The sequence below is a fragment of the Dipodomys spectabilis genome, unplaced genomic scaffold (genome assembly GCF_019054845.1).
Source record: "Dipodomys spectabilis isolate Male_0828 unplaced genomic scaffold, ASM1905484v1 ptg000175l, whole genome shotgun sequence".
Taxonomy (NCBI): Eukaryota; Metazoa; Chordata; class Mammalia; order Rodentia; family Heteromyidae; genus Dipodomys; species Dipodomys spectabilis.
This window is the reverse complement of record NW_024870852.1, coordinates 11641137-11667034: the sequence shown is the minus strand read 5'-3', so window position 1 is coordinate 11667034 and position 25898 is coordinate 11641137. Positions and strand designations below refer to the sequence as shown.

General features: G+C 40.2%; 1 protein-coding gene across 3 annotated transcripts in view; it reads right to left on the bottom strand.

Annotated features, from left to right (window-relative positions):
* Positions 1-25898, bottom strand: part of LOC122120388 (agouti signaling protein) — a 165434-nt gene that overhangs the window by 94140 nt on the left and 45396 nt on the right. Inside the window, exon 1 of one of the 3 annotated variants that reach the window (XM_042694628.1) lies at positions 5026-5074. The exons of the other annotated variants lie outside the window; for them this stretch is intronic. The gene's annotated coding sequence lies outside the window, so the exon portion shown is untranslated. Of the gene's footprint in view, positions 1-5025; positions 5075-25898 lie in introns of those variants that run through there. 3 annotated transcript variants of the gene reach the window in all.

The following is a 25898-nucleotide window of genomic DNA, read 5'->3' as shown; positions in this document are numbered from 1 at the left end:
AAAACCCAGAAGTGGTGCTGTGGCTCAAGTGGTAGAGCACTAAGCCTTGAACTGAAGAGCTCAGGGACAGCACCTATGCCCAGAGTTCAAGCCTATGACCAAAAAAAAAAAAAAAAAGTTAGAATCTTGTTAGAACTCTTAGCTTCCTACAGTTTAGGTCTTTGATATGGCCTACATGGCTCACAAGGTAAAGGTCTGCCTTTCTCAGAATATCTCATTCTTTTCCCCTTATTTACTGTACATTAGCCACACTGGTCTTCCTTCTGTTCCCAACAAGCAAACCCTTTCCTGACTTGCACGTTCTGACTCCTTGGTTTAGAACACTTTACCCAGCTCTTGGCACAAGAGATTCATTTTCTTTCTTAAGACTTATCTCTACTGTCACTTCTTCACAGAGCTCTTCTTTGACACCCTCCTCCCTCTCTCTCCCTCCCCCCCACCCCAGTTAATAGCAAACTCCTTTCCATTACTTTGTACATTATCCTATTTCTTTTTCATCACTTTCATTATGTTATACCTTTATCTTTGTTGTTTCCAATGTTATCTTTTTTTCAATACTGTATTCCTACAGCCTAGATTAGAACCTGCCATAGAAAGTACCTAAAATATATTTGTCAGTTGCATGACTGAACCATACTATGAGGCACAAGGGTAAACATAATTCCTCAGTGAATACAGAAAACACAACTGAAGAATATATTCCTTCAAGACACTTATCTGCAGAAGGAGCCCAGAATTTCTTGGAAGATTACCTGGTATATACAGTGGGAAAAATTGTTAAGGGAAAAATATAATTTAAAAATACAGAAGGAGCCTGGTGCTGGATGCTCACACCTGTTTCCTAGCTACTCAGGAGGCTGAGATCTGAGGATTGTAGTTCAAAGCCAGCCTGAGTAGGAAAGTCCATGAGACTTTTTATCTCCAATTAACCACCAAAGATATGGAAATAGAACTTTAACTCAAGTGGTATAGTGCTAGCCTTGAACAAAAAAGTTCAGGGGCTGGGAAGGTGGCTCAGTGGTAGAGTGTTTGCCTTGCATGCATGAGGCCCTGGGTTCTATTCCTCAGCACCACATAAGCAGAAAAACCTGGAAATGGCACTAGGGCCCACGTGATAGAGCGCTAGCCTTAAACTAAAGAGCTAAGGGACAGTGCCCAGGCCGAGTTCAGGCCCCTCGACTGACAAAAAAACAAAACAAAACAAAAGTTCAGAGACAACACCCAGGTCCTGAGTTCAAGCCCCAGGACTGGCACTTATGCATGCATGCCTGTACATACACACACACACACACACACACACACACACACACACACACACACACACACACACAAACACACAAGAACTGAGGGTTGGGGATTGCCATACTTAGTATGCTGAAGGATCTGAGTTCAATTCTCAGCACCAATGTACAAATTAATTAATTAACAAATAAACTAAAATTTGAACCAATTTTATAATTAAAATGAAATTCAGAGGTAATTTTGTGGAAATTTAGTGTATATAAAATATACTAGTAGATATTAATACTGAGCTCAAACTGAAAATGTGAATACTATGGGAAATTACAAAACATGTTTCTCCTGACACAATCATGAAGGGACCAAGAAGTCTTCTACAGAAGTCAGGCATTATACATGGGCAGGAGTATCTTATATGTGTGTCAAACTCTTGATTCTCTCAGCCATTTGATTAACAAGCCCAAAGTCCTAAATGGATGCATCTAAATACCACCAAAAAGAAAAATGGGCTGCCAATATTCAGTGGTATGTGAAATATGAATTAAACTTTACAAGATAGAAAGCATTGCAATGTGCAAATCAAGTCCCACAAACATACTCACAAATGCATAAAGTCTTCAAGCAGGAAAAACTTAATTTACTGTATTAAAAGTCAGGTTAATGGTGGTTGTGCTTGGGCAGTGAAGGCGAAGGGGCTACTTTCTGGGTGCTGCTCACTTCCTGTTTCTACACCTAAATTCTGCTTTAGGATCCTGGACAGATTTGCAGAATGATGATTCATCAAGCTAAACATTTTCCTCTGTGTTTTCTTAAAACAAAACACACAAAAAAAAGCCCAAAACAAAAAAAAAAAAAACGTTATTTAAGACTAGAGTTGTGGTATATACCTGTAAACCTCCATACTCCAAAGAGAGAATCAGGAAGATCTGAAATTTGAAACTAGCCTAGTCTACATAGTTAAAGCCTACCTGAATAAATAAGAAGGGAAAAAAAAGTGTGTTTGGAATATTAAGGAGTTCAGAGAAAAGGGAGATGATGATTTTTTAAGGCAATAAAGTAAAAATGCCAGCTGTCACATCATACCTGAGCCTGTATGGGCTTTGTCCACAAGAGTCCTGACAATAGAAGAGACTGGTCTTTATTTTCCAGTTGATGCGAAGGAAGACGGAAGCCGGAACAGGTACTAAAGGTGGTTATAGGACAGTTTGCAAAGACTATTTCTAAAAAAGTGAGTAGAGGCACACTCCCACTCTAACTTTCCAACAAGATTCAAATGGTGCTTTAGGATGGTTCAAATCTAGTATTTTGCCTCTCCAAAGCTGATTCTTCCTAAAAACACCCGAATGCGAAAAGCAATTATTTTTTGTCAGTCCTCAAGTTTGAACTCTGGCTTGGGTGCTGTCCCTGAGCTCTTTTTGCTCTAGGCTAGCACTCTAATACTTGAGCCACAGCACCACTTGCAGCTTTTTCTGTGATTTAATTGGAGACAAGAGTCGCACGGAATTTCCTGTCTTGGCTAGCTTAGAACTGTGTCCCTAGATAGCTAGAATGATAGATGTGAGCCACCAGAACCTGGCCAAAGAGAAATGTTTAAGTACACTTTTGGGGAACAGATGGTGACTGAGATGGTGGTGTCTAGAAGGCAATTTATGGCTAAATTCTACCTTTGGAAAGAAGGCCAGCCAAGGGGCTCATGAAACCTCCCCCATACAGACCCCACTCTTCTTTTTCCTCAAGATAGTGACCTGTGAACAAAATGCAGACCTCTTTGGGCTCAAGAGACTACTTTACCCCTAGAGTTAGCAACACAGGTATTTAAATTGGATACAGACTCTAGCCTTACAGTTCTTTCTGATTTCCTTCCCAAAATGAAATAAATCTTTCAACTGAAATCAGTTTTCTCTTAGCTTCCAATCTATTTTTCTGGGTACATTTCTCTCCAAGTTGTATTCCTTCTTATCTCATTCAAATGTACTATCCTGCCTACAACCTTACTGCCAGACACTTGATCTTTTTGTTATTTTCTATTTTTAACACTAAGAACTATACTCCACCCCACCCCTTTTTTTCTACTTTCCTATATTCCCTTTGTGATGAGCGTCCTGGCTCTGGGTTTTTACCTCTTCCCAACTCTGAAAAGATGACTCTTCACGTCCCTGAGTCCACTGTGACAGTTGGCAAGATTATCTGCTGCTTGAATGCTTGCTCATATTCAGAAAGTTGATGTTACTTAAAATTTTTAGATTCTTCTGGACTGTTCTGAAGAACCTGAAACAGCCCCTTTCAACTACTGCCACAGCCGGCTTACATGAAATTAAAGTTACTATGCTTAACAGAATAGCAGCCTATCAAAATGAATTGTCTCAATTTGGCTTCCCGTTTTCTCATGCTTTTGAATTTGCAAGAGTTCTAAAGCAATAGAATCTGGTACTTAGTTTCCTGGACACACAAAGTTTTGTGTTTCAAAGCTTCAACTTGACAGAGGCTGAAACCAAATACTTCCACCTGCAATTTACTTCTTTTGAGGTCTCCTTCCTTCATCTGCCTGACAGGATATTGGAGAAAGCAAATCAAAAGGCTATAATTGGCTCCCATTCCTGGTAATTGCCTTTGCATGGGGCATTCCTGCCCAAAGTGAAGCCATCAGTGTTGAGGCACCCATCTTTAATGGGATCTTGCAGCTTAAGGAGAAGATAATAAGACCTACTCATGTCTTCAGTGTGAGTCCAACTCTCTCCCTTCATTTCATGGAGCTCCTTGAGCCAAAGAAGCACTTCTTTCCTTTTCAGGGCTCCGCAGAATTGGAGATTTCTAATGACAAGCCTATATGCCTTGCTCCACTACTGCCTGTCTTCTGATTGTGTTGTCAGTTCAGTGCAACATGGCTGCTCCCTCAAGAGGGATCTTCTAACTACATTTTTCTCAATGTGGTTCTGAGCCTACCATAATGAGGGGGGGTACAGATCTACACCCATCTCAGCTTACTTGCCTACAAGGTCTGAGTGGTGGCCTTCCGATTTTCCAACAACTTAGATGCTGAAACATTTGGAAAGTTTCACACCTGAAAGTTTCACACAAACTGAGATACTGAATCTCCAATAAATAAGCACAATATATTAGGCCAAAATCACCTAAATACCTCAGCTAAGGAAAAGTTTTATTATAAGGAAACAAACATAAAAAAGTAAGATAATGAGAAGGGAAAGGTGGGGGATGGAGAAGAAGATGAGAAAGAAAAGAAAAAGAAGGAAAAAAACTGAACTCAGAATAGATTACTACAGCACAGATATGGCATTAATGGAAACATCCACTGAAGGAAGTTTCTTCTTCTCTTGGTAGGGCTCACCTCTCACTTTATAGGCTCCTGTCCCAGGATTCTTCAATAGCTGCTTTCTGAGGTCAATAATAGATATTCCAGATTTTAAAAATGGTTCTGAAATCAAGTTTTTAGATCAATGATCCTCCAAATGGAATCGAGGATCTCTGGTGGTCTGCGGAGAGACTTCCAATTGTTCTGTGGGCTGGGTCAAAATGAAAGGCACACAACTGTGTTGGGTGGCTCTCATTTGTTTTCTTTCTGTTTCTTTTTTTTCCCCTTTGAAATATATTTTCCACTGAAGATTTAAATAAAGATTAAAAATACCAAAAACAACTTTTGGAAGAGAGTTACAAATAATCAGAAGGGATGCAATAAAACACCTCAAAAGTTTTTGTTTCCTTGTTTAGTTAGTCTAGTAAATAGGCAAGATTCTAATTTTGTTCAGGACTAAACATTTTGAAACTCACCAATGCAGATGAAAAGAGCCTTGCAAATCCCACCTTGTGGAGGGGAAGAAATAAGATCATGTTGCTCTGGGTTTCCCATTCACCCAGTATCATTTATTCCCAGTCCCCGTCTCTCAGCACTGCGCTCTAGCTCCATGCCCACAGCTCACAGTCCAAAGCAGCCACTGGCAAGAAGAACCGCTCTGCGCTGTCACAGCTCTTTCTTCAGGTTTCTATTCCAGGGAGCAGGAGGAGCTCAGGTGTAGGGTGAAGGGAATGTCAAGTGAGGCTGCGGCTCAGGAAGATCTGTTTTTCCTCATCCTAGCCCCACATAAGAGTTAACCCCAGAAGAGCTGGGCTGCTGAAGAATGTTGGGAGTTATCTAATGACCCAGTGTATTGTTTCCCACACAGCACAATGAAGCTGGTCATACACTCAGGCTGCTCAGATATCTCAGATACACCACGGATTCGAATAAAGCACTTTTGGCTATTTGTGGGCCAAATTTGCATAGAAATAGTTTCCTAGAAAGATTTCAAAGCAGATTAGAAAGTTCAGAATCTACAAAGTAGAGAGAATTTGTAGATAGATCTCTCATTAGTTTTTGTTAAGTTAGCCTACCTTGTAATTCTGCCGTTTGTACAAAGTGCTCTCTGAGAAACCAGATACCAACCTGTATTACCCAATTGCTGTTAGTCGCTCAATCTTTTGGTCCAGGGCTAACCCACCCAGGAAAAAAGGAAGCCATGTTCTTCCTATTTTGCTTGATAAGGTGAAAACAACTTGTCCATTCTTTAAATATGATTAGAGGAATAAAAAAAAAAAGATGAAGAAAAGGAAAAAACAATCCCAACATCTGGATGGAATTTATTACATACCTTCTGCAACCCCTGGTTTCTGAATGTTTCAGCTAATGACTCCCTCTCTTCCAAGTCTGTGGAGGCTCAAAGATTCAGCTTGTTGGGGAATGATATTTTGCTGCCAGTTACTGCAAGTTGGTTTAAATAGGTTGTCAAGATGCTGTAAGTCCTGGCCAAAGCCTGCCAGGGGAGGTGGGGCAGTGAGTGCCATGTAAGCATACTCATTTGTCTGTAGGGACACCCACTGAAAAGGGCATTATTTTGCCACTTCTGGAGAAACTGGAAAGTCTTTATTGAATAGCATAGTGCCTCAGTTTTACAATCTACCTCATGTAGGTTAAGTCCATGAACTTACTTGTGTCTTTGTTAGAAGATTTGTGCTGGCTCTAGTTGTGGCTAATGTTTCTGTTTATCTAGGACATAGCAGAAAGATGACCAGAGCATCACAAGACCTGGTTTCAGATCCCACTTGCTTATAAAGGCTCTGTGATTTTGAGCTGGTTTATCTGGTTTGAGTTGCTTTATCAGTAACATGGGTAAATATCCTCAAAGGAGATACTGTGAAATGAACTGAGCTATCCTATGGGGCTTTGTACACATGAACTGCACCTGAAACCAAGGGAACACATTGTGGCACAGGAAGATTCTTTCCACAATTATATTGTGAGGCCAAGGAAGCAGTTCAATTCCCAAGTCTTGGGGCCACTGTCTGGAAGATGTTGCTGTTAAAGTAGAATAGTTATTACACTAGAAATCAGCAAAAAGTGACATTAAAACCTCTAGAAAACTGTCAGGAGAGCTTCAAAATTCAGTGGGGGATGACTATCTTAGTAAAAGAAAGATAAATTTATAAAGGAAAAAAAAGTATCTTGTATGTGTCATGCTATGTGTGTTAACTACTCCATATAGCTTTCTCATTTACACCTTATCAATGATGTTGAGAGCTTCCATCATAATTTGTATAGACGAGAAATAGAGCCAGGCACTGGTGGCTCAGGCCTATATCCTAGCTACTAAGGAGGTGAGAATCATAGTTCAAAGCCAGCCTTGGAGGAAAGTCCATGAGACTCTTATCTCCAATAAACCACCAGAAAACTGGAAGTGGCACTGGGGCTTGAGCTGAAGAGCTGAGGGACAGCACCTAGGACCAGAGTTCAAGCCCCATGACAGACAACAGAGAGAGAGAGAAATTGAGGCTCATGGAATTAAGAGTTCTCTCTCCAGAGATTCAAATTCTTTCATGAAACCTTTACCTTCACAGAATCTGCCCTAAGTATCCTAATCAACAATGATCTCTTAGTTTTCTGACCTTCTTTAGTTCTATTGCCTATATCACCAATTGCATGCATCTAATTATTTGCAAAGATTTATTTGACTAGTTTATTAAACAGTAAGCATTTACTAAACACGGACTAGATAGTAAGGTTACATAGGTGAGTAAAGCATATCCCCTTTCATTAGGAGTTAAAAATCTGAGGGAGAGCCAGGTACTGGTGGTTTATGCCTGTAATCCTAGCTACTCAAGAGACTGAGACCTGAGGATCACAGTTCAAGGCCAGCCTGGGCAGGAAAATCTGTGAGACTCATCTCCAATTAACTACCAGAAAACCAGAAGTAGTGCTGTGGCTCAAAGTGGCAGAGCACTATCCTTGAGCAGAAGAGCTCAGAGACAGCACCCAGGTCCTGAGTTCAAGCCCCATGTCTGACAAAATAATAATAATAATTATAATAAATCTCAGGGAGGAAAGAACCTACTAGTAGTTTATAAATGTCTCAGTTTATCTAAGATTAAGTCACTTTCTCTCTCTCTCTCTCTCCCATTTACTTTGGAACACTTTAATTTCACCTTGTAAAGGAAAAAAAATTGTACCAATAAGTAAGCCCTAAAGTAGTAAATGCAAACCTTAGGGCAAAGGAGAATTTTGGCTAATAAATCAGACCAGTACCTATCCATAACAGCCAATAATAAATGAGCTATAGGCAACTAAGTTAAAACTAAATTTCTCCTATGAACTTGTTCCCACACAAAAGTAGTTATGCTCCCAGCGCTGAGACAGTACAAAACAGATGCTGGTTCTCTGTTATTTAAACTTACCCTACAGAGGAAAAGAGAGTCATTTCCTGGTAACTAGGTATGTCTTCAAGAAGAAAACTACTGTAGCGTTTCTGCTAGCCAGTTATTCTAATAAAACATTTCAATAGTACTATTCATCAGTGCAATGTAAACCTTCTTACATAATGAAAATCTGTAGATAATTATGCCAAGTCTAGTAACTAGAAAACAGTGCCCAGCTTTGGATTCTTCTTGGTTGTTTTAGTTAGAGTCTTGTTTTCCTGCAATATTAAATCCTTTTTTTCCATTCAACTTCATATCTTGGGATATTAAGTTCATTCCAACTACTTTTAATACAAAACTTTATTGTGCAAAGGAATAGAGTAGGCACTTATGAAAAAAATAGATATAGCCGGGCGCTGGTGGTTCACGCCTGTAATCCTAGCTAGTCAGGAGGCTGAGATCTGAGGATCGCGGTTCAAAGCCAGCCTGGGCAGGAGAGACTGTGAGACTCCTATCTCCAATAAACCACCAGAAAACTGGAAGTGGCGCTGTAGCTCAAGTGGTAGAGCGCTCGCCTTGAGCTGAAGAGCTGAGGGACAACGCCCAGGCCCAGAGTTCAAGCAATAAAAAGATTCCCTGCTTCAAGGGAAGGTTTATATAAATGGCTATTTCTAATATGGACCTAGAAATGTCAAGATCTTGAGATGAGTGCCTATACTTGGCCTAGCACATTCCCCTCTATAATCTCCAAGGTTTTAGGCTGGGCTATGTTAGTGAGACTATGTGTAAGAAAAGGTTTTTCCCAGAGAAAAACATTGGAAGCATCTCTCTTAGTGTCACCATTATAACCTAGCATCCGAAGAAGAAAACCAGTCACCAATCCCTGTGACTACATAGGTTATCCATTCCCCATCTTTTTAGGCCTACCCCTAGGTAACACATTCTTCACTCAAGCCTTGTTTGCCTACAGGACAATATCACCAAAGCTGTCCTAGTTCTATTCCAGGCTTTGGTCCTTGGATCACAGTCCCATATCTATTCCCATTCTCCCTGGGTGATTCCATCTGTTTCTTTGGTTTTAATTGCTAATAACAACCAAATCTGTGAACCCCAGATTTTTAATTTTAACATATTTTTATTTTTAACATATTTTTAGATATCTATCTATCTATCTGTGTTCTATAGATACCATATAGTAAACACTACTTTCTGTCTCAGCCTTGCTTGTCCTTTGAAATTTTGTATATCATCAGGGTTACCATCAATCACACAGTCACCTAAGCTAGACATTGCAAAGTCTTCCTGGACTCTTCCTTTTCCTCTCTCCCCGTGCATCCAAACCCCTTGGATTTGTTGCTTCTTCTCCAGATTTCTTCTCTATTTGCTCACTTGTCTTTTTGCTATATTATTCTGCCTTCAACTAGATTATTTTCCCTGATCTTTTTGTGTCCAGATATGTTGCATTAATGTTCTGCTCCTCTTACTGTTGTTTCCTTCTATATCTTTGCTAGCACTGTCCTTTTTGTGTGAAATGTGGGATCCTTCTGTCATTATCTCCTTGTCTCTACTCAGCAATTCATCATTTAAAGTTCAGCTCAGATATCACTTCTTCCAAGAAGCATCCCCCAACGTCCCTTCCCCTGGCCCATTTGCTGCTTGCAATTTTTAGTGTGCCTCTATCAATACATAGATATTATTTATTATTGTTCTTTGCTATGTCTTTGCAGGCAGAGATAACACCATTATACCCTCCAACAGTTGTGTGAATGGATAAATGTGAGAAGATAGTCTTTTTTTAAAAAAGTTTTTTCAATGGGGGAAAAACCTGAGCTTTTTTTTTTTTTTAAAGTTAAACCTTTGTTACTCTTTCCTCAATTCCCTGAGAATTCTGGCAGGTGATCGCATCTATTTCAAGTCTATGCCAACTTCATAGTGACACTACCAAAAAAAAAAAAAAAAAGACATTTCTTAAGCATTTAAATGCCCCACTTGATGACTGTTTTTGTTGCTTCTCCCTTGTCTCCCTACTGCTTCCAAAGAGCTCCAGCTGGAGAGACACATGCACATCTATAGTGCTCTCCCTATTCAAGTGCAATGTGAACTCCAGTGTGGCCACCTGGGGGCAGTACAGTGTTGAGGATGGGTTTTACAACCGGATTTGGGGAGCCAGGCTTCTGAATAATTCCAGTCCTGTGTGATTTCTCCCTGCCTCCTTTTAGTCCACCACTGGATTGATGAAGGAATGATCATCCTCAGGATGAGGCTCACTTACAGAGTGGCATTTATGCCTATATACACACATTTTTGAAAATTTCCAGCCTCCAACTTCTGAGGGGCAAGATTAAACAAAGAAAGCTGAGGCTTCTTTAAGCCAGGAATCATACATAATTTAAAGGAAAGAGTGGAGACTGGTGTTAAACACTGTTAACAAGTATAACTTTGTTCCATGGCATGCATGTAGTAGAACCGTCACATTTCCTCAGTTTTCTAAATTAGATACCCTTGGCTTTCATCTAACAATAGGTAGAAAATCCAATCTTGGCCCTTTCTAGGAGCTATTATCTATTTGAGGGAAGACATTTCTTAATGTCTACTTCTTAGTGCCCAAGCCCAGAGTTTAAGCCCCACGACCAACAAATAATAATAATAATAATAATAATAATAATGTCTACTTCCCATAATGGTCTATTTTTGGACCCTTTTCCTAGGTCTAGGAAGGGCATAGAAACTTTGGTTGAGGCTCCCAAACAGCAGTGCAAAGCTTTGCTCATCTCCTTGACATGCAATCATTCTTATTCAAGGCCCTACAGCCCCAGGGGCCTGTGAAAGAGCTGAAGCAGGCAGATTTGATGCTCTTCAGCCTTAACCCCTTAAATCAGGCTAAGGAGCTGGGCGCTGATGGCTCATGCCTGTAACCCTAGCTACTCAGGAGGCTGAGGTCTGAGGATCAAACTTCAAAGCCAGCCCAGGCAAGAAAGTCTATGAGACTCTTATCTCCAATTAAACACCAGAAAACTAGAAGTAGTTCAAGTGGTAGAATGCTTCCTTGAGCTGAAGAACTCAGGGACAGTGCCAAGGCCCAGCATTCAAGCTCATGACTGACCAAAAAATAAAAAAAAAATCAGGCTCAGAAAATAAGCTCTCCTCTGTTCTCTGTTCTTCCCTAATCTAAGAACTGTAATCTTTTGTCTGTAATCTTTTACAGACAAAACACATTAATCAACTCTGAGACCCTGGGCTGGTTTCAAACAAGTCTATTGATTTCCTTTAACTTTTTGAGATGTGAGAAGGCCTGATCTTTAGTACAAAAAGCCCTGGATATTCTTTTGGGATAAGGACTATGGAGGAAGAATGGTCCATTCTTTAATCAAGAACAGAAATGGTTGGTATCACAGAAATAAGAGACAATTCCTCAGGAAGTTTATCCTAGCAAACACTGAAGCAGTACTCATCTTAGACCTTGTTCTGAAAATTATGGGGCCTTTCTTGGAAGAGAGAGCAGCTGGTTATGAGTGGGAACACACAGTGACAATGTACCAGCTCAGAGTGAGGGATGCTTCAGGTTGGAAGTAAATAAAAAACTCAGATCTTCACATCTTCTGTGTAAGATTTCAGAAGTACTGGAAGGTGGGGCTGGTACTTCCAAGCTCCAATTTCTGCAGGGCTGATCAACTTTACTCTAGGCCTTTACATTTCCTGATCACAAGAAGAGGTTTGAGGAACCCAAGAGAGAGTTATTCTAGGATCCAATCTAGTATGCTGTGTAATACAATAATAGAAGAGAACTCTCTTAATTACTTTTGCATAAATAATAATTACTTTTTTGCAGTATGGGGATTTAAATTCAGGCCCTCCTTCTTGCACAGCTGACACTTTGCCACTTGAGCCACGTTTCCAGCCTTGCTTTTTGCTGGTTATCTTTGAGATGGAGTCTAACAAACCTTTCTGCTTGGGCTAGCCTCGAATCTCAATCAGTTTCCTGAGGCACTAGGATTACAGGCATAAACCACTGGCATCCAGCTTATACATTGTTTATTTCATTAAATTCATTATTTATTCATTCTATTAAAACATACTTATTTTGACGATTGAGATTTTTAATCCCTTTAAATTTTAAACCTAAGACATATTTCTCTTATATAACCATAGTCTGACTGTGGTAGCTGCCTCTTGCAGGACTATATAAGGCTTTATGGCTTATGAGATGTGGACATTGGTCGGGCTCTATGAGACCCACTGGCGAGACACAAACACCTTATCCTGGTCTTGGGTCAGTGTTAGGAGCCCAGCATCTTACAGGGCCAACACTTCTCTGAGTCTTCAGGTGGACTGTGTTGAAACCACATCTGTGAGGCACACTGACAGCTTTGGATATCAAGTCAAGAGTCCTTATTGATTTTTGTCATAAATGGAAACAATCCACTCACATGTATTAGGGTGTCACAGGAGGATCAAGCAATTTCATGATAAAAATTTATATTTTTGATCTGTTACTACTTAATTCCATCCAGATGTCTAGCCTCATGTGTAAGCCATTCCCTCTGTTCTCCAGGCATAACAAGTACTCTGATGCCTTTATGACTTTCTTGTGCTGTCACCTTGCCTTAGAGTACTTTTTTCCCCATTCTTCCTGATGAATGCTTTACTCACTCTTAAGGTCCAATTAAATTTCATCTCTTCCATACTCTCCCTTGACATATTCCCTTTCTTGAGGGTCACTAGCACCTCTGTTGGTCGCTATCCCATGATTTCTATATGCCTCCCTATAGGATAGCAAGCTCAGTGAATGGCTTGATCAAGACTTAGGAAAGGGCCACTTTTGGAGCTTACTTTCTCTCCTCTCCTCATCCTCTTTAGGTCATGACTTCATCTTTGTATCATAGCTCTTAGCATAATGTAAAAACTACTTTTAAACACTTGTCAAATACAATGAAAGCTAGAAGACATCAGGAAAAAATATGGTTGCTCTTCTATTTTTGCTTTCCATTTCTACTTCTTGGGAGATTTTGGTTACTGGCCACAATTTCCTCTTCTGATTATTTCAATTCTTTCTTGCCATATGCATTCCATTTCAGTTTTACCTTCACTTACTTATTCCCTCACTCAGCATGAATTTTATTGAGCACCTATTGTTCTACAAGCACTATTTTAGACACTGAGTGTGGAGCAATGATGAAATACTTTCAAGAACCTTACATTATCGTTAGAGAATCAGACCAACACAAGCAAACAAATAAGATGCTTTCAAATAGTAACAATTCTAGGAAGGAAAAGGGAGTGAAGTGGGGATAATGGGCGAGGTTGATGAAACAAATCCTGTCTGAGGAGGGATACTTTAAATCAGGAGGGCAAGAAGGAGTAGACCACAAGGCTGTGGAGGGAGGAAATAATTGAGAAGACTTTCAAGCAGAGAGATCAACAAGCACCCAGGACCTGAGGCAAGAACAACAGCTAAAAATTTATAAAATTATAAAATGATTGCTTTAAGGTTTTCCTTTACCTGTCATTATTCCTTTACCCCTTTATCCAAGAGTAGTTCTGATTCTTTCTAGGAAGTGAATGACTTTCCCTACCTTCACTTTCTTACTGGTCACATTGCAAGATTTTCTACCAATGACTCCTGCTGAGTTCATGTGATGATTATCTCACCACAATCATCTTGGTAACCGAAATCATATATGTGGCTTTATGTGGCCCTTTATGTCAGACAATACTTCCCTCCTTGTCTCTTTTTTTTTGTTTTTGTTTTTTTGGGGTCCGGTTGTAGGGCCTGAACTCTGGGCCTGGGCGCTGTCCCTCAGCTCTTTAGCTCAAGGCTAGCGCTCTACCACTTGAGCCACAGCGCCACTTCCGGCTTTTTTCTTTTTGCTTATGTGGTGCTGAGGAATCGAACCCAGGGCCTCAGGCATGCAAGGCAAGCGCTCTACCACTGAGCCACCTTCCCAGCCCCCTCCTTGTCTCTTATAGGTCTTGGTTTTGCCCTCTCAACTCCAGGGGGAAGAATACTTCACAAGAAGACTCGAGTAGAAATCCAGGACTCGGGGCTGGGAAGGTGGCTCAATGGTAGAGCGCATACATGAGGTCCTGGGTTCGATTCCTCAGCACCACATAAGCAAAAAGAAAAAAGCTGGAAGTGGCGCTCTGGCTCAAGTGGTAGGGTGCTAGCCTTGAGCTGAAGAGCTGAGGGACAGCGCCCAGGCCCAGAGTTCAGGCCCCACGACCAGACCAAAAAAAAAAAAAAAAAAAAATCCAGGGCTCCATGGAGGGGGAAAATTCAGTTCTTTGAATTGATATCCACAACGCCTGAGCATGGAGTTTACCTCTGTGAATCCTACAGGAATCTCCCTACCCTCTACCGCCTTTCTTGTTGCCTTTTCTCCACACTGCACATTTGCTCGCATTGGGCTCCCATGCCCAGCTAAGTAAGGGAGTCCAAAAGAGCTGCCTCCCCTCTTAGATGCCAGAGCAGCTGCTTAAAAGGCCCGAAGGTTTCCTGCTGCCAGAGACATAAAACGTTCTTAGTAAGCCATAAGCTTGAATCAAAACCATATGGTTTTCTTTGCAGTAAAGATCACAGGGTCTGAAAAAATATGAGAAAGCAGGGCCATCCAGAGGACATGCTCTTTGGAGTCAAGAGGATGTGCCTCCTCCAATCCTGACAGCCTTGCACTCACAGGTGGGGAAGCTTGCCTGTCCTATGGGCTTTCTTTGGACTCCTGACCTAGTTGGACTCTTCTCAGGCTCAGACCAGTGGATGGTTCAAATCACAAATGTTGAAAGAATGAGATTTTCTGTTCTCTAAAATGTCAGGCCTGTCCAAAATCTTCCTGACCAGATGCCTCAAAAGTGAGAGCTGTCCTTATCAACTCTTTTTTTCAATGAACTCAGATATTCCACATCTCAGAAACAAGCAAACTGTCCCTGACCTGCTTGTTTACTGTGTATCTACAATAGATATAGTTTCTCTAAGAGGAAGTCTTTGATTTTTTTCCTAAGGTCCTGTCCTGAGAGACTCTACAAACATTAAAAATAAATTTAGTACTGGGCATGGTGACACGTGCATATAAGCTACTCAGGAGGCAGAGATTGATTGGAAAGGTCATGGCTGGAGGCCAGCCATGTTACTAAGATCTAATCTCAACGAACAAACTGGGTATGGTGGTTCTGTCTGTAATCCCCTAGCTGTGTAGAAGGTATAGCTAGGAGAATCATGGCCTTAAACTTAGTTTAGCTGGATTTGGATCTGCTTAGGGACTTTGAATGCCCCATGGGTATCTGTCCTTACTGATGTGTGAGCAGGAATTGTTTACAGGTAAGTTGAGGAGGGTTCAGCATGCTAGGACTGGAATAGTCAGCAGTGTTTTCTGTGCTGCAGAGCAAGAAGATACCTAAGGAGAGGCTGAATCCTGATTTACATGATGTTTCCTGGCTTCCCCTATCTCAACATACTTGGTAGCCTAGTGGGAACAGCTCTGTGTCTCCATCTCATACAGAAGACTTTCAGCAGAAACTTAGGCTTTAGGTTTAGACCAGCTCATAAATGTAAAGAGCTTTCCAGGCAGCCATTTGCTATCAGGAGAGGTTAGGGCCACAGTACCTCAAAAATGAAAGCCCGGAGCTGGGAAGATAGCTCAGTGGTAGAGCGCTTGCCTTGCATGCATGAGGCCCTGGGTTCAATTTCTTGGCACCACATAAGCAGAAAAAGCCAGAAGTAGTGCTGTGGCTCAAGTGATAGTGTACTAGCCTTGAGCTGAACAGCTGAGAGACAGTGCCCAGGCCCAGAGTTCAGGCCCCATGACCGATAAAAAAGAAAAAGAAAAAAAAAGAAAGCCTGCTCCGTAAACCTCTTTTCTAATATGCTTTCCAGGACAAGTGTGCAATATGTTTTGGTCAAGTAAGAAAAAGAGAAAACAAACAAACAAAAAATAAAACAAGACAAATATAGGTATCCTTAACTTTCATACACAGGTATTTTCTTGAACAGGAAGGAAAACAAAAATGAACAGAAAGTTTCTTCTAGGGCCCTGTTGCAGGTTGTATGTAATAAGTGATTTGCACATGGAGACTTTGTCTTAAGATTCCCAAAGTTGCAAGAATGAGGTTACCAAGATTTAAGATTAACCTGGAACCCTGCCTTCCTCTCATACCCCTGATTTGCTCCACTATACTTTAATATCAGAACAAGGGAAAACTCCTGGAGTCCTTTGGCACCAAACAGGTCCCTGAATTCTACAAAGACATGTCCCTGTTTCTAGAAGATTCAATCATATACTCGCTCCCCAATGATTTAGAAAAGCTATAACTGATCTTTGCTTATCTCTTAATTTTTTTTTTGCCAGTCCTGGGGCTTGAACTCAGGGCCTGGGCACTGTCTCTGAGCTTCATTTGCTCAAGGCTAGCACTCTACCACTTGAGCCTTTTCTGTTTATGTGGTACTGAGGAATTAAACCCAGGGCTTCATGCATGCAAGGCAAGCACTCTACCACTGCACCACATTCCCAGTCCGTTTTATTTCCAGTCTTCATTTTATTTTGCATTCATTGTCCTCTTAGCACTCACAGGATTGGCTCTTTGGATAACTTCAATGGGGGCATTTTTCAAGTTACAGTTCATTCTAATGAGCCGTAGCAACAGGACTAAGAGAAGTTTTAGATAATGTTTTCCTAGGATTTGAATATAGTTTGACCAAAAGTCACATTGAGGCTAGTCCCCATTGCAACTCTTCCTGTAAAAGGTGTTTTGAACCATGAAGGATTGTCCTCTGGAAGGGATTAACATGGTTGTCATGAAAGTGGGCAAATCATCCTGAGAACAAGTTGTTATAAATTGAGCCAAATACCTTTTCTCCACTCTCACATGTAACTTCCTTCCATACATATCACTCCCCCTCTTTTAGTTTTCTGCCAAAATACCCTTGACAGAAGCTGAGCCTAGGCTGGTACTATATTCTCTTTTCTTTATAAATTATTCAGTTTCAGGTATTGCAGCAATCCAAAATATAATGAGTATATTAGGAGCTGCCAGATTGGTGAGATTGCTGGAAGTTTCTATACCAGGTTAAAAATAAGTTATATTTTTATATGTTTTATATATTCATAGACCCCCCCTTGTTTTCATCTATGACTATGTTTCCTGGGTTGGGCTCAAAGTAATCAGAGCTACAAGAAATCCTCTTGCCTTAATACACAAATAACTTTGACTACAAGTGTGGAACACATGCCTGGCAGATGCATTTTTTTAAGCTTCCCAATAATATTATGTTTGGAAGAGTACAGTAATTGTTATTACATGTGAGAGGATACAAATATATGAGTAAATATTTTACCCAAATGTATCTCGCTTTGCTGTGACCAGAATCAGGGCTAGAATACTAACTTTCTGAATTTCAGTATAGTACTTTTCACTTCATTCTGGTTCATGCCTGTAATCCTAGCTACTCAGGAGGCTGAGATGTGAGGATTGCAGTTCAAAGCCAGCTAAGCAGGAAAGTCGATGAAAGTCTCCAATTAACTACCCAAAGAGCCAGAAGTAGAGCTGTGGCTCAAGTGGTAGAATGCTAGCCTTGAACTGATAAAGCTCAATTGCAGTGTCAGGCCCTGAGTTCAAACCCTAGGACTGGCACAAAAGGGGAAAAAGAGGGGTGTGGAAGACAGAAAATTCTCTGTCACACATCTGAGCAGCCTGAGTGTGTAACCAGCTTCATTGTGCTGTGTGGGAAACAATACACTGGGTCATTAGATAACTCCCAACATTCTTCAGCAGCCCAGCTCTTCTGGGGTTAACTCTTGTGTGGGGCTAGGATGAGGAAAAACAGATCTTCCTGAGCAGCCTCACTTGACATTCCCTTCACCCCACACCTGAGCTCCTCCTGCTCCCTGGAATAGAAACCTGAGGAAAGAGCTGGGACAACGCAGAGCAGTTCTTCTTGCCAGTGGCTGTTTGGACTGTGAGCTGTGGGCATGGAGCTAGAGCGCAGTGCTGAGAGACGGGGACTGGGAATAAATGATACTGGGCAAATGGGAAACCCAGAGCAACATAATCTTATTTCTTCCCCTCCACAAGGTGGTATTTACAAGGCTCTTCTTTTCATCTGCATGGGTGAGTTTCAAAATGTTTAGTCCTTAGACTATGAACAAAATTAGAATCTTGCCTATTTACTAGACTAACTAAACAAGGAAACAAAAACCTTTGAGGTATTTTATTGCATCCTTTCTATTATTTGTAATTCCCTTCAAAAATTGTTTTTGGTGGTTTTATTCTTTATTTAAATGTGCAGTGAGTGCTGGGAATATGGCTTAGTGGTAGAGTGCTTGCCTTGCATGCACAAAGCCCTGGGTTTGATTCCTCAGTACCACATAAACACAAAAAGCCTCAAGTGGTAGAGTGCTAGACTTGAGCAAAAGAAGCACAGGGACAGTGCCCAGGCCCTGAGTTCAAGCCCCAGGACTAGCAATCAATCAATCAATCAATCAATCAATATGCAGTGAAACAGGTTTCAAAGGAAAAAAAAACAGAAAGAAAACAAAATAGATCCACTCAACACAGTTGTTTGCCTTTCATTTCAATCCAGCCCACAGAAAGATTAAAAGAATCTCCAAAGACCACCAGATCCCTGGATTCTATTGAAGAATAGAACTACCTAAGATTTCAGAACCTTTCTGGGTTTTTTTGTTTTTGTTTGTTTGTTTGTTTTTGTCAGTTATAGGGCTTGAACTCTGAACCTGAGTGCTGTCCCTCAGCTCTTTAGCTCAATGCTAGCGCTCTACCACTTGAGCCATAGTGCCACTTCCGGTTTTGCAGTGGTTTACTGGAGATAAGAGTCTCACTGACTTTCCTGCCCGGGCTGGCTTTGAACTGTGATCCTCAGATCTCAGCCTCCTAAGTAGCTAGGATTACAGGCATGAGCCACTGGCACCCGGCTTGTTATTTGGTTTTGAACACAGAAAGCAATTACTGATGAATCTTAGCAAAAGGCCCTGTACAATTGAGTCCCACCCAGTGGAGGAGGAAAAAACTTCTTCCATATTCTCTGCAGCATTTGGTACAATGACTGTATGTACAGATTTGGTACCAAAGTCTACACTACAAGAATATGTCTATACATATAGATAGATATGTACACATATGCATACATAAATATGCTCATATATATCGATAGAATAAATTAGACTTTGCCAGAAAACCACAGAGACATCCAGGTACAGAAAACAAAGAAAGGTTTATTGCTGGGAAAGGGGCCAGCAAGACCCCTTCTCACAAGAGAGAAGTGAGAAGAAGCACGGGCTATTGTCTGTGATGACCTATATAACCTAGGAGGTTAAGAGGAGCTAGAAGGGGCTAGGAGGCGGAGACCCTGGTGTGGATGTGTAGGCCAGGGGTTTTATCATGGTGGACTAGGATTTATGGCTACTGTCCAAATAGTAGATAAGGGTCCTGTAATTGTCCAGACATAAAGGTCACTCTAAGTGGCTCTTATTGCCTTATATGGTGGTAGCTGCCCCAGAGGAGTGCCATCCCAAGGTAAAGGGCATTGGAGGCTGATTACTTACTGCCTTTACTAAATGGGCCTAGCGTTGCCTAGGAAAGAAGCATACTAAGCTGTGGGGACGGGAAGGAGTGTACTAAGCTACGGGAAGGGAGTTCATTTCGCCAACATATATATATATATATATATATATATACATATATATACATATATATATGTATATATATATATATATATATATATATATATATATACCAGTTCATACATTCATTTATGTTCAATTTTTTTCTGGTTGTCCTTCCCTTCTTCCTTTTCTCCCTTCTCTTTCCTATCTTTCTTTTTGTTTGTTTCCTCAGCTGAGGTATTTAGATGATTGTGGCCTGATGCATTCTGCTTTTTGGCATTTTAAATCACAGTTTGTTGTGTTGATAGAAAGCTTTACAAAACGTTTAAGCACCTAAGTTATGGCAAAATTGTCTGACTACTGCTTATACCTCTGGAGAGGTGCCTGAGATGGGAGCAAAAGAAGGCAGCATGCAGGTTTGAACCTTCACTGTGGCCTAAGGCAGAACCCTAATGAGAGAAATGCAGAAAGGACAGGATCCCTTATAAAGGGAAGAGCAAAGCCAGGGAATAGTAGAGCATGCCATTGGAAATCTCCATGTCTAGGAAACCTGGGAATGAAGAAGGTGATTCTTTGGCTCAAAGTACTTGTGAAAATGAAGGAAAAGAGTCAGACTCACATTGAAGGTACACTGTAGATCTGAGCATTTCCTCTTTAAGTTGCAAGAATCCCATTAAAGATGGGCATGCCAATACTGATGGCATAACAAAAATACTGTATGCAAAAGCAATTACCATGAATGAGAACTAGTTATAGCTTTTTGATTTGCTTAGTTCAATCTCCTGTTAGGCAGATAAAGAAAGGAAACCAACCTTTATCTCAAAAGAAGTAAATTGCAGGTGGAAGTATTTGGTTTTGCCTCTGTCAAATTGAGGGTATGAAAAGCAGAATGTATGTCTAGTAAGTCAAATACCATATTCTATTGCTTTAGAGTTCCTGCAAATTCAGACATAAGGAAATGTGTAGCTGAGTTGAAGTAATTGCTTGTAATGGGCTATTCAGTTCAGTATCCCTCACTGGTGTCAGTATCTCTGGGATTGCATGTAGTCTTTGAAAGGAACTGTAAAATTAACAAAATATCAGCCTTGCTCTATGTAACCATGCTCACATTCCAAGCATGTTTACTTATGGAAAAGCATTCTGGCATCAGGTAAACTTGCCAACTGTTAGAATTGGGCTCAGAAAGGCAAAGGAACCAAGTTGTTGGTAAGATGTTAAAAATCTAGAGCCAAGACTATTGTCAAAAAAGATAAAATCATTTTTGTTTTTGCTTGGTTTTTGTGCCAGTCTTGGGGCTTGATCTCAGGATCTAGTGCTGTCCTGACTTTTTTCACTAAAGAATGGTGCTTTACCAGTTGAGACACACCTCCCCCTTCCAGCTCTTTGCTGGTTAATTGGAGAGAAGAATCAAGAGCTTCTCTGCCCAGATTGGCTTTAAGCTGTGATACTTGATCTCAGCCTCTGAGTAGCTAGAATTACTAGTGTGAACCTCCAGTACTTGGCAAAATCATTCCTAAAGTAGAAAACAGGAAATATGAACAAAAAGATCAGGTGTCTGGCAGCAATGTTATGGGCAGGACAGTTCATTTAAATGAGATAAGAAGGAATACACTTGGGGGGGGGTGGAGATGGGGAAGGACTGGTGGCTCATGACTATAAGCCTAGCTAACTCAGGAGGCTGAGATCTGAGGATCACGGTTCAAAGCCAGCCTAGTCACAGCACTGACTGGGAATTCTAAGAACCTGAACTACATACCCAGGATCTTTCTAAAGGGAAAAAAAGGGGAGAGGGGGGACTTGCCTTAGATTGAGAGAGCAAAAGAATAAGCAATTGCTTTTCTAAAAAAATCATTTCTTTCCCTAAGCTAAACATTCTAGACATATGTTAGACATATGTACGCTAGACAAGCACTCTACCATGGAGCTACATATCCATCCTTTTGTATTTTCTTTGAAGTAATTTTTATTATTTACTTTATTGTTATTATAAAGTGTAGTAATTTTTATTTTGTCTTTTCTCTTTTTTTGGCATTGGGAATCAAACCTAGGATGTTGTACTGCCATTGAGCTACATCTCAGCCTGAAGTAATTTTTTAATTGAAAAAAAAAAAAACAGAAAAAAGTGATCAGTTTGGCTGGTTGCCGGTAGCTTACCCAAGTAATTCAAGCTACTTGGGAGGCTAAGATCTGAAGATTATGGTTCAAAGCCACCCTAGGCAGGGAAATCCTTGAGACTCTTATCTCCAAAACACTACTCAAAATAAGCTTCAAATGGACCTGTGCCTTAAGTGGTAGAGAGCGATCCTCAAGGAAAAAAAAAACAACAGCTCAAGGATAGTGTGTGTGTCTGTGTGTATCTGTGTGTGCACGCATGCATGTGTAACTGGAAGGGGTTTGCCTTAGACAAGGTGGTCAGGAAACAGTCCTTTATAATATATTTACATAAGCTCTGGATATTATTTTTTTTTTGGTCGGTCTTGGGGCTTGAACTCAGGGCCTGGGCACTGTCCCTGAGCTTTTGCCCTCAAGGCTAGCGCTCTATCACTTTGAGTAACAGTGCCATTTCTGGTTTTCTGGTGGTTAATTGAAGGTAAGAGTCTCCTGGACTTTCCTGCCCAGGTTGGCTTTGAACTGTAATCCTCAGATCTCAGCTTCCTAGGTAGCTAGGCACCAGCCACCAGCGCCCAGCTGGATATTATTTCTTTGTACGGTGAATAATTTGTAAAGATTTTTTTTCCTATACCATGGGTTGTTTCTTCTTCTTCTTTCTTCTTTCCTCCTCCTCCTTGTTTTCCTCCTCCTTCCCCTCTACCCTTCCTCTTTCCCTTCCCCCTCCTCTTCCTCCTCTTCTTCACTTTTTTTTTTTTGTGTGTGTGTGCCAGTCCTAGGTTTGAATTTAGGGCCTGGGTGCTATTCCTGAGCTTTTTTTGCTCAAGACTAGCATTTTACCACTTGATCCAAAGCTCTACTTCTGACTTTTTGATGATTAATTGGGATGAGAGTCTCATGGACTTTCTTATCTGGGCTGGCTTTGAACCATAATCCTCAGATCTCAGCTTCCTGAGTAGCTAGGATTACAGGACAAGACACTACCACTGCTGCCTCCTCCCCCTCCCCACTTCCCCTGTCCTCCTACTGGAACTCAGGGACTGGGGGTTGTCCTTGAACTTTTTCACAAAAGGCTAGTGCCCTCCTACTTGAGCCATACCTCCATTTTCAGATTTTTATTTATTTACTTATTTATTTTTATTTTTTTAGTGGTTAACTAAAGATAAGTCACATGGACTTTCCTATCTGGGCTGGCTTTGAACTATGATCCTCAAATCACAGTCTCCTGAGTAACAAGATTACAAAAGTGAGCCACTGGTGCCCAGCTAATATCTCTTTTTAAATCTGTGTCCTTTCATATGTATATCTATTATAAGTAACATCCAGTTTGGTTTTAATTTTTCATCCAATCTGGTATTGGTATTTATATTAGAGTTCTCTTGCTGTGCTGTGTAACAAAACTACTGTAAACTTCAGAGCCTTTAACTCACAATTTTATAGGTCAAAAGACTGTCCTAGTCTAGTTGGGTTCATCGCTAAGGCTCTCATATGACTGCTAGCACTACTCTTACCTAAAAGAACACTTGCTTCCAAACTCATTCTGTTGCCAGAATATGGTGCCTGTGACTGTAGAACTGGGTTTTTAATTTCCTTGCTGGCTTCTATCACCTCCTAGTGGCTAGATGCATGAATTTTCCTGAGGCTCTTTCCTAATATACTAGGAACAGAATCCTTTCTGACCAGCAGTACATCTCCTTCTCATCCAGTCCTCCTTAATCTTGAATCCCTCTGCCTTCTGCCACCACCAGGATAAAATTCTCTCCTTTTATATAGCTAATTTAGCCTTGAGCAAAAGAAGCTCAGGGACAGTGCCAAGGCCCCGAATTTAAGCCCCAGAACTGGCAAAAATAAAAAGTAAAAATAAATAGCTCATGTGACGTCTGATATCTGTAAAACCTATAAAGAGCAAAAGCCACAGAGGCCATCATTGAACTCGGCCTACTATACTATACCATGGTTACTTTTGAAAAGTATTATTTAAAAGAACTGATTTAGAGACTTAAAGGACAGCTATATACCTTCACTCCATTTTCTTTAATGTTAATAACTTACATAACCACAATACAATGTCCAAATCCAGGAAATTGTTTTACATATTGGCATATATTCTCTAAATGAATTAGCATTGATTTATATTAGTGTTCCATTAATGTCAGGCTCCTAGTCCAAGATGAAATCTAGGATTCTACATTGTATTTAACTATTACAGCTCCTTAATCTCCTTCAACCTGTAGCAGTTCCTCTGTTTTTTCAAGTACTTTTTTTTTTTTGCGAGTCTTGGGGCTTGAACTCTGGTCCTGAGTGCTGTCCCTAGCTTCTTTTGTTGAAGGGTAGGGCTCTATTACTTGAGCCACATTGCCACTTCCTTTTCAAGTACTTTCAAAGAATGAATACTCATTATATATTTAATAAAGTTTCCCTAAATTTGAGTTTGTCTGATGCTTTCTCATGGTTAGGTAAAGTAATTACTTTTGGCAAGAAGACCACAGAAACGAGTATGTACCCTCAGTATTTTCTATCAGAATGGTGTTATATTTTATAGGTCAATTATACTTTATAGCTGCACTTTTTCACCCTTTTTCGCTCTGATTCTGTGCCCTCCCCACTGCCTTTCCACAGATGTGCACATGAATACACCATATATAACTAAAGAATAATCAGATAGGGAAAAAATAATTTAAGAAAAAAGTCCTTTTTTTATATTTTGGAGTTTGTTTCAGTATGTATATTATTCTATATACACATGAAGAGAGGCTTAGGTATTGCTCCTTTGTGATTTTCTCCTAAAACTATCCTCTTTTGCTTCTCTGTACCTAAGTACCTAGAATTTTGTCTATTACTAGAAATATCAACCTTGCAATCTGAGTTAAAAAGATGTATTCAGGTTCTGTACTATTGAGTTACTACTTTACCCTTTGTAAGTAATAAGTATAATACAGGAATATGTGTGAAAAAACTATTTTTCATCATATAGTTACAGCTCATTTCAGTAGCCATTGATGGTTCTCACTTACAAATGTTATTGTGGTTTTGCCTGTGGATTGTCCTAATCATGATTATACCTTTTATATTTACTAATTTGAAATTCTAGTATAAAGAAGACCTATAATTCTTCATTTATTCATTCAGTTGTGTTTATAAGTATTAATGCACAGATAGTTATTTATGGCTTATAATTCAATACTGTCATTTTGTTGCTCACATTGTTTTACCTTTGGTCATTGGATGGCTCTTTCATGTTGGCTCTTATATTCTCTCAAATTTTGCCACCACAGATATTCTGCTTAGTATCCCATTGTGTAGTCATACCTTGGTTTATGCATCTACTTTTCTATTTATGGACATATAGATGATATCCATAGTTTACATATATAATCAATGCTGCAATGAATGTGTGCATTTATATTCTCATACTGTTAGAGATTCTAAGGATTGCTAGGTTAATGGTAAATTCATCAGAATAGGCAAGTCCATAGAGAGAAAATAGATTCGTGTTTGCCTGCCTGTTCAGGGGCAGATAAAAGAAATGATTATCAGTGATCAAGGGATTTCTCTCTGGGGTGTTCAAAATGCTCTAAAAATTATATTGTAGTGATGCTTGTACAATTTGAATAAATATCCTAAAAATGCAGAACTATATACCTTAAATAGGTAGATTTTACAGAATATGAAATGTATTTCAATAAAATTTTAAGAAATTAATAAGGTGATAAGGAATATGTAGTTTTGTTAGGTATTTTCAAGTTTTCCTCAAAGAGGTTGTGCTAACTTGCATTTCTGCCAGCAGTTTAAGAAACTGCCTGTTTCCTATAGCCTCACCAAGAGAATGCAGTCACACTTTTCATGTTTGTCAAATAACAAATTAGATCTCAGTGCTGTTTTAACTGGTATCACTAACTATGAGTGAGTTGGAACAGTATTTCATAGGCAATTTGTATATTTTTGGCACATGTATGGGAAGTCTGTTCATGTAATTTCCCTTTTATTCCCCCCAGTTTTCAGGTAAAGCACAAGTATTCTTTCAAATCATCCCCCCCCCCCCACCATCTTGAACCTTGAACTTAAAGTTTGTGTAGCTTCTTTTTACTCCAGACTAGCAACCTACCTCTTGAGCCACAACACCACTTCCGACTTTTTCTACATAGTTTATTGGAGATAAGAGTCTCATGGACTTTCCTGCCCAGGCTGGCTTTGAACCATGAGCTCATATCTCAGTTTCCTGAGTAGCCAGGATTACAGGCATGAGCTGCCGGTGATTAG